This window comes from Dendrobium catenatum, unplaced genomic scaffold (genome assembly GCF_001605985.2).
Source record: "Dendrobium catenatum unplaced genomic scaffold, ASM160598v2 fragScaff_scaffold_1056, whole genome shotgun sequence".
NCBI lineage: Eukaryota > Viridiplantae > Streptophyta > Magnoliopsida > Asparagales > Orchidaceae > Dendrobium > Dendrobium catenatum.
This window is the reverse complement of record NW_021319518.1, coordinates 2,956,280-2,966,312: the sequence shown is the minus strand read 5'-3', so window position 1 is coordinate 2,966,312 and position 10,033 is coordinate 2,956,280. Positions and strand designations below refer to the sequence as shown.

Sequence of the window (10,033 nt, the reverse complement as noted above, 5' to 3'; positions counted from 1 at the left end):
TTTTTCATCCCAACAATCTTGTGATTATTTCTCTTTGGTTTTGGTGGAGAACTTCCTCTCTTTTGGGGGAAATTAGGGCAAAACCGAAATTGTGAAACCCTAGGGCGTATCAAACTTTTTCACGTTTATACTCATTTCGCATTCCAACTCTAGGTCTAAAGCCACTCATCCTCCTGAGCATCCTCATATCTGCAACACTTAACTTCATGCTTCTCTTTTAATGGCAAAAATTTTGCGCCATAAAAGCATTACAGATCTGACCATCTGATAGGCTAGTCCCTCCTAGATCAATCAATGTTTCACCGGTCTCTCCTAGATTGGCCAAATATTATGTAAGGAGGCAGGGAAAAACCAAGTGGCACACAAATGAATCCCACGCCCCTTAGGGTGGGGCCCAAGCAAAATTTTCGAATAGGAGGGGGTGATTAGGAGGAAAAATTTAAATATGCGGAGCTGGTTTGGAATTTGATTTATATTGTTTGCTTTAAGTAGCTTATTTTTCTAGAGTTAGGGTTATGTGTGTTTTGCTGAAATTAGATTATTCCTAGGGTGCTTTGGGCTCTAGTCGACAGCTAGGGATTTGGGAGAGCCTGATTCTCCTCTTTAATTGAGGATCCATTATATCTTGTTGTTTTCTTCCATCTATCATCAATTAAAAGGATTTTCTTTATTATTTTTTTCTATTCGTTCTTCTTGTGCATTGAGTTGGGAGCGCTGAAATTAAAATTTCAATTAAGGGTTATTTGATTTCTACTAGCACTTCCTATCAAATTGGTATTAGAGTGATGTCCTGGGATGAAATATAAGTCTTCCTCGTTGATTTATGTGACATTTTACCATCTGAATGCGTTGATTGTGCTGTTTGAAGACCAGATTCTTTGTTTCTTAGCCAATTTTTGTTGTTTGGAGTCTAGAACCGGGTACATATGACAGGAAGAAATTTAGAAGTATTGGTAGAGGAGATCAGATAATTGAAATTTGAAATTTCATTCTCCAAACTCAATTTTTAGATTTGAAAAGTCAAATTTCAGCCGTCCATGAGAAAATCGATGTGGTGATAGTTTTCAACCTGGAGGAGATGTTGAAGAAGTTGCTCGAGTGCCAAACTAAAAAGACGTTGTTGGAGGCAAGGGAAGCTACCGACAACCAAGAAAGTGGGGAAAACCCTAATCAAATAAGGCGAAGGAAAGATCATAAGGTGTAGATATTAAAGGGGGAGGAGAGAACGCCTCCCCTAGAGCCTACTCTTAAGGATGAGTCGGGTAGAGGGTATGGGGAGAGGCATGAGGGGAATGGGCATGAACGAAGAGATGCTGAATTTGAGAGGAGAAGAGCTAATTATGACTGAAGTGGTGCTAAATTTGAAAGGACAATGTGGGAATTTGATGAAAGGTTTGACTATGAGCGTAGAAGGGATGATTGAGACACTTGGGGGAACTACTCCCTTGGGGAATGGGAATTTGTGGAGGAAATAGGGGGAACAGAGGAGATCCAAGGATGAGGAAGATGAAGATGCCTATTATTTAGGGAGAAAATGCACGTCAGTGGATCTACATGGCGGAAAGATACTTTACCTTCAATAGGTTGATGGAGGAGAGACCAATGACAGTTGGGATGTGTTTGGAGGGGAAAGCATTGACATTGTATCAGTGGAGAGATACTAGGCGACCCATACGAACCTGGAGGGAGTTTAAGGACTTTTAGCAGTGATATTTCCAAACCAATAGAGGAGGGGATTTCTATGAGTAGTTATTCTCCCTTACGCATGAGGGGACAGTAGTAAAATACCATGAGCAGTTTGAGCACCTAGCCTGTAGGTTGGATTGACTTCTAGAGATTGTACTGGAGGGGAACTTTATGAAAAGGCTCAAACTAAAGATTCGAGCGACAATTATAGTGATAAGGCCTCATGATTTGAGAGAGGTTATGGAGCTAGCCCAATTACTAGAGAATCAAAGGCACCTGGAGAGAGGTTAAAGGCAACAACTCAGAAGGTTCATATAGGATGACCACTACGTTTTTGGCACCCAAGGAGCAAATATCAGGTACTCTTAGGGAGACCCCGAAGGAGAAGATTATAGTAGGGAGACCTAAGAAAAATTTCAAGAAACTCAAAAAACAGAGTTATAGGAGAAGAGGGTGAAGGGGCTTTGTTTTAGATGTGAGAAAATGTATACATCGAGGCACCGATATAAGGATTGATCTCTTCAGGTTCTCACAGTATGTGAGGGGAGGAAATTGAGGAGGGAGTTGAGAGTGAAGCATCAATTTCTATCTTTCCACCATGTGGATAAGTCGGATCTTTGGGACGGGGATATTGATAGACTGGTCCCTCCTAGATCAATCCATGTTGGGTATCGACCAAATGTTACGTAAGGAGGTGGGGTGAAATCGAGCAGGAGCAGGGTAGAACTGAGCAGTGCACAATGAATCTCGTGCCCCGTAGGGTGGGGCCTAAGGGAACTTTTCGAATAGGGGGAGGTGGTGGCTAGGTGCAAAAATCCAAATATGAGGGGCTATTTTGATATTTGATTCCTATTATTTGCTTTAAATAAGTTGTTTCCCTACAGTTAGGGTTATGCGTTTTGCTGATATTAGATTATTTCTAGGATGCTTTGGGCTATAGTTGGAGGCTAAGGGTTTGGGAGAGCGGATCCTCCTCTCCAATTGAGGATCTATTGTATCTTGTGGTTTTATTCCATCTATAATCAATTAAAAAGATTTTATTTGTTCTTCTTATGGATTGAGTTGGGAGTACTGAAATTAAAATTTCAACCAAGGGTTATTTGATTTCTACAAGCACTTCCTATCACCATTCTTATAGAATTTTCTATTAAGTTTGAGGAATACTTTTGCTCTCTCTCTCTCTCCTTGTCTCACTTATTTTCTTCACACCATTCTACTTCATAATTAACAAAGAGATACATTTCTACAATATGAAAGGATGCAACCATTAAAGTTAAACATGAAAAACTAGAAAGAAAATCACACAACCTGACTTGCAGCATTATTGTTTAGAGTATTGCGACACTCCACTCTTTGTTTATAGCCTAACTAGCCTCGTCGGTGCGCTGGCTTTGGAGAGCCACCGTACTCTGGTCTCTGTCTCCAAGTCAAATGACACTGTGTTTCATTCTAAATCAATTCAGTGCATAAATGTACATCATAACAATGCCCTAATGTACAACGCCATGGGCATTGCATGGTTGTAAGGAAAAAAATTTCGAAGGCCAAGGCCCCCAAAACTCAAGCAGGGGGAGGCTTCCCTGCAACCTCCCTAGCAGGCTTGACCAACGGGATTGAAATCTGAGTTAATATAACAACCCGATTGATCAATATAATCAAATTCCACATAGAACTAATAATCTCTCACTTGAAAATTGATTATGATCAATCCTTCTGATCATAATTTTTTAACTAATTGATTATGACTACTAATCTTTCACTTTAACAACAATTTTAGTACATGTAATGTGTATCACCCTTGCCCTCCAATTTATTAACTATTACTATTTTTTGTCAACACGCCTGCAAGATTCAGGTTAATCTATATTATCTATAAAGATAGTTGATCATCTTCTAGAAGCGATCTGATGAAATGATATTAAAGCTAGATGTGCTTCGTCTTAACATGGAATGGTACATTCTTGACTAGATGTAAAACGCATGCTGTCACTATGTAACTTTTCAATCCTTTGCACTTTGTCAAGTTCTCTGCCATTGAACTTTACGATTATATCATCTCATTGCTATCCTCAATAATAACAATGTACTCAATTTTTGTGGTTAAGAGAACAACAATCTTCTACAACCTGGAAACCCAACTCACTACAGTATTTCTTAAAGTGAAGATATAATCAGTTGTGCTACACCTATTATTAAGATCTCCAACAAGATCAGAATCTGCATACCCTTGCTAATTAATTCTAGTATATCCAAAGAAAATAGCTTTGCCAACTGATCCTCTCAAGTATTTGAGGATCTACTTAATTACTTCCTGATGAAGTTTATGTGTTACTCATGAATCTACTGATTAATCCCACTACATTGTCTCATATAAATCACAACATATATCAAACTTCCAACCATTGAAGCATACAAAGTCAACTTCAGTTGTTCTAACTCCTAAAATCTAAGCAATTGTTTATTAGATAGTTGAAAGTGACTATCTAAGGGAATGCAAACTACTTTGCCTCACTCATGTTGAATCTTTATAGCACCTTTTCAACATACTCAACCTGATAAAACTTAAGTGTATATGCATTTCTATCCCAGCTAATTCTCATACTAAGAATATTCTTCATTGGACCCAAATCTTTAATTTAAAATTCTTTTGATAATTGCTTTTTCAACTCTTTTGTTTTCTCCAAATCTAATTATGCAGTCAGCATATCATCCACAGACAAGAATAATAATATATAACAATTATCAAAATATTTGATCAGATAGTAGTGATCTACCTGGCACTTTGTGTACCCTTATCTGACATAAACCTGACAAATATTTTATATCATTATCTTGGAGCCTGTTTTAGCTCATACATGCTCTTTTTAAACCTCTACATGAAATATTCTTTACCTGTGACCACATACCCCTCAAGTTTCACCATGTACAACTCTTATTCCTGGTCACCATGAAAAAAATATTATCTTTATATTCATTGTCCTAGATGTAAATTCTCAATTGTTACTATGCTTAACACAACTCTAATTGTGGTCATTTTTATCATTGGAGAGAAGATTTTATTGTAATTTACTCATTCCTTCTATTGAAAAACTTTAACAACAAATATGGCCTTGCAACGCTTACTACCATCATGTTTTTTTTTTCAGCCAGTGAACTCATTTATTCCGCAGTGCTTTCTTGTAATTTGATTTTATCAACTCTCAAGTCCAATTCACCTTAAGCGAATGCATCTCATCATCTATGGCTTGTTCACACTTTTTTAAATCATCAATTTAAATGACCTCATCATAATACTCTAGATCACCACCATCTATTATCAATAGATAGTATAATGAAGGAGAATACCTTGGTGCTGGTCGATAAATTCAACTATATCTTCTAACATCAGTAGCATGGGTCTGAGGAACTCTCTGTGTTTCATAAGCTTAACCACACATCCTATCTTTGTCTTTTTTACCATCCTCCTCCATTTCAACATACTTGGAAGAATTTTTTGGAGTCTCGTTTCTATCATTATACATTTCATTGTCTTTGAATATGACATCTTTGCACTTGATGAATTTATGATTTTGATAATCCCAGAATTTAAAGTCAAATTCACTTGAGCTATATCAATTGAACATACACTCAATAGACGTTGGATCAAACATATTCCTAGAAAGAGTTTTAGGTTAGATGAGCTTACCTCCATACCACTCCAGACTTTCTCAGGTAAACACTCAATCAGAGAAATTGATAGACCATGATTGATCAAATAAATTTTAGTATCCATTGCATCTGCCTAGAACTTTTTTGTAAGACTAAAATGCAGTTTCATGCTCTTGGTAAGCTTAGTGATAGTACTATTCATGCGCTTTACAAATACAAAATCATGTGTGTGTGTTCTTGGAATAGAGAACTCATGTCTGATCTCATTCAAAGCATAATACTCTTTAAACTTCTTATCACGATATTCATCACCATTATCTGATCTAAGATATTTCGACTTCAAACCTTTCTCATTCTCAATAACGGCCTTTCATTTCTTAAAAAAACATCAACACAACTGATTTGTATTTTAAAAATTTACCAATAGATTTCTGATGCAATCATCTAAAAGTAACAAATATAAAGACCTTTCTATAAAAGAAACTTGAGCAAGACCTCATACATCAATATGCACAAACTCTAATGTGTTTAACTTAACCTTTGAACAAATCTTTGAAAAACTAATCTTTTGTTGCTCGTCATATACACAGTCTTCACAAAAATCTAAATCTATAAATTTTAAACTAGGAAGCTTTCCTCTAGTAAGAAGTGAATGCATACATTTCTTATTCATATGGCTAAGGCTACACGATGCCAAAGACCTCTATTAGCATCTTAATCAACTACTCCAATAGAATATGATCTTTTGTTGAAAACATATGGGGCGCCTTCAATGGTGCCATGGCTATAAACGGAACGCATTTTATCACCTTCCATGAATCTCCTGTAAATGATATCATATAGTTTGAGTTTGTAAGTCGACTCACAAAAACTAAATTCTTTTTCAGACAAGAAACCAGCTTAAAATCCTTGAGTCTTTAAATTGATCCATATGAAATTCTCCTATCAACATCTCTCTATCCTATAAAACTGCAGGGCTTATTGTCCCCCATATATACTTTATCCACATCACATGGATTATAGTTTATGAACGCATCCTTGTTAGAACTTGTATGAAATAAAACATATGAATTTATAACTCAAGATTTAAAATTATTCACAGATAAAATCAAAGAATCACTCTAAAATACTTCAATAAATAAATTTACAGAGTGACTTTTATATTAACCTTAACCACTAGCTTTCTTAGGAACAATACAGGCCTTCTTCAAGTGAACCCTTATTTTCACAATTCTAGCACATAACTTTTAATCTAGAAAAGTAAATTTTTCTCATGGATTTAAATCTTTCTCTACTTTAATTTCTGTCTAAACCCCTTCCTCTAGTTTCAACATTTAGAGCAAAATTTAAAAATTCATCATTCGCATTCCTACGAATCTCTTCATTCAGCACTAATTCCACAATGTCCTCAAAGTTAAACATTAAACTTTATGAAAAATTACTCACAATAGTAATCAACCCATCTCAACTATCTGAAATACAAATAACACCAGCAATACTCTCACGTTATCATCAAACTTGATACTAACAAAGCATAACTTCATCAAAAAACTTTGTTTGAAGTCTATGACTTCCCAAACATCTTAGTTAGTGAAATGATGAGATCGACCATAATCTTCTCATTTACAATGTTTAAAATCATAGATGAGAAAAGTAAAAGTTGAATCAAACATAAGCCTATCTGGTCATGAACCTCTTATTCCTATACAATTATCAATTCAGGCTTTTTTGTGATTCCAACTAACAATAAAGAAAGTTTATTTTGATAGAACATATCTTTAATTTGCATCTTCCAAAAAGTGAAGTTTGAACTATTGAACTCCTAAATCTTGTATCTTGTTTCATCAACCATTACTCCCACTTGAATCGAAGAATGTGACTTTGATACCTGTGATTGAGGAAGAAAAACCATTCAAGGAAACAAAGAAGAAAAGGAAATAGCATAAATGAACACTAGGATTTAATGAGGAAAAACTCAAAATCGTGAAAAAAAAAATGAAGCCACACTACACTAGGAAATTCACTATTAAAATTAGGAAAAATTGTACAAATCTCTCTCTCTCTCACCCTCTCCATGTCTCACTTCTCTTTTTCTCACTATTCTACCTCAAAACTAACAAAAAGATATACTTCTACAATATGAATAGACACAATACTTCAAGTTAAACATGCAAAAAAAGAAAGAAAATTGCCCATCCCTACTTGCAGTGCAAGGTTTAAAGTGGCGCTCCACTCTCCATCTCTAGCCCCAACTCACATCACTAGATTGGGAGAGCTATCATGCTCTGCTTTATATCTCCAAATCAAGACTATAGTGCTACCACGCTGCATCCTACTATGTTATAGCGCACAAGTGTACTATACTGTAGTGCTCTAATGTACAATAACGCAATGTTGTATAGTTGTACGAAATAAATTCAATGACAAGGCCCCTCTGTAACCCCCCTGCGAGCTCGACTAACAGAATTGTGGTTTGAGTTAATAGTACAACTCGATTGATCGGCAAAATCAAGTTCCACACAAAACTAACACTAGTCGTATCAAAAAGAAGAATATCATCAACAAAAAGCATATAGCAAGGCACATACTCTTGTAAATGTCTAGTAAATACATCCATTACTAAAACAAAAAGATATGAGATTAAAGTTGATCATTAATGTAATCCAATTGAAATAGGAAAATACTTGTTTAAACCGCCTTGTGTTTGAACACAAGTAATAGCTCCTATATACATATCATTAATGACTTGAATAGAAGAATTATTAACTCCTTTCGTTTTTAGAACTCTCTGGAGCACTTCTTTTTGCACTTTATCATATGCTTCTCTAAATAAATATTTATCATATGTAGATCCTCTTTACTCTCTCTATACTTCTCCATCAAACCTCTCAATAAATGCATAGCTTCCAAAATAGACCTATCCAAAATCCAAACTGCTTTTAAGAAATATTAGTATCATGTCATAACGTATGCTCAATTACTCTATCCCATAATTTTAATATATGAGACATTAACTTAATTCCTCTATAATTCAATATGATGATATGATGTGGCTAATAATGATGATGAGCTAATGAAGGAAGCAATCTATACACTGAAACACAATTTAGAGAGGTTCAACAATACACAACTTAGAACAGAAAAGAAAACAATAAGAAGAAGAAAAAAAAAGAACTAAAGTTTAAGATCAATATTTCATAGGACAACAATCCTAAAAAGGAATCCACCATCTGAAGAGATAATTAAATAGTGCATAAGGAGTCTTAGGTAAACTAGGATATATAAGAATGTTATTTGGGCATTCATATATAATAGAACAAATCGAATGGAAAGATCAAGACAAAGCTACATGCAACGCTGACTGCTAAGAGGTTGGAGCCCAATACAATATTAGATGGACACCATCAACCATAAACTTATAAATATTTGTAGAATCCTCCCTTCACCTGCGTTATTGATGTTTTATCTCCATGAAATGAATTGAGGGATAAAAAAAGCATTGACATTTCACTCATACAGAAGACAAACATTAAGCCAAATTCATGACAATGTATACCAATGGAGTAAATAATTCAGCTAGAAAGTTGTGGCAAGATTACGCAGAAATATCAGTAATCGAATAAAAGCATGCAAGAGGACAAAGATAGAAACTTCGAAAAAAGCTCAGTAAAAGCATCACTAACGCAATCCTCAAATTGAATGAACTAAACTAGCACAATTATTAGAATCATAACATGCAGCTCAAACCCATCATAAGAAGAGCCCTCTGCAGAATCATCACAAAGCTGTTGAACAATGTAGGCAAAGCACAAAAGAACTGTCAGTTATCAATACCAAGCATAACCTCAACTTCCGAAAAATCAAGAAAATTAATAAAAAACCAGAAAAACTCTAAAGCGTTAGTCAAGAAATTTAGTTCAATTTTTCCGAGAAAAATTTATCTGAGCCAAATGCAATTCAAAATTTAAAAAGTTCCAGATATCTGCACAAACTAAAGGCAGAAGAACCGAAACAGCATTACAAAGTCATAAATCTCAAGCTAAAAAAGCTCAAATTCCCCGCAATCACAAAGTGCACTGACCTCCAACACAAACGCATCAAATCCATACCGCAATGCACCAAATCATAAAGCCATCAGTGGCACATCTCAGATCTACTAAATTACATTTAAAAATAGTGCTGGAGAGAGAAAAGGACACAATGGCTCCGACATGTCGAACAATCTAAAAAAGCAGCGACTCACAACAAAAGTAAGAAGATGAAAAGCGCATCCAAAAAACAAGCATCGTCGGGATCACTGAACCGAAACCTCACCTCCTATATTCTCTTCCCTAGTCGTCAAAAGCTTCCCTTTTGGGCATTGATAATCATAGTTATATTCGGCTTGCTCTCTCACTCGCGGTTGCAAGAATGGTTACGGAGTGCGGGAGTTTTAAAACGCCGAGGAGCAATGGAAATGAGTTTTCTACTCAAGCAAGAAGGTGAATGTACATGCGGTGAGCATACTCCGAGATATAGTGCCGGTTACCGGTTGGCAAGCAGTGTGTCGGTGGTGAGAGGTGACCAGTCAAGCCTGTGTGAACGGAATTACCCCTTAAAATAGAAGAGATATTTGCAGCTATTTTCACCCAAAAAAAATTTTTTTGCAGCTTCCACCTCGACGCTGTCGTTCTTGTGTTGTACTGCTGTACGTGGGCTG

The 10,033-nt window shown here is 35.8% G+C and overlaps 1 protein-coding gene across 4 annotated transcripts in view; it reads right to left on the bottom strand.

Annotated features, from left to right (window-relative positions):
* Positions 1 to 9,796, bottom strand: part of LOC110093063 — a 24,659-nt gene extending 14,863 nt beyond the window's left edge. Inside the window, exon 1 of one of the 4 annotated variants that reach the window (XM_028698102.1) lies at positions 9,649 to 9,796. The gene's annotated coding sequence lies outside the window, so the exon portion shown is untranslated. Of the gene's footprint in view, positions 1 to 9,415; positions 9,517 to 9,577 lie in introns of those variants that run through there. The other 3 variants (XM_020817828.2, XM_020817827.2, XM_020817829.2) reach the window with 3 other exon arrangements.
* Positions 9,797 to 10,033: the final 237 nt, after the last annotated feature.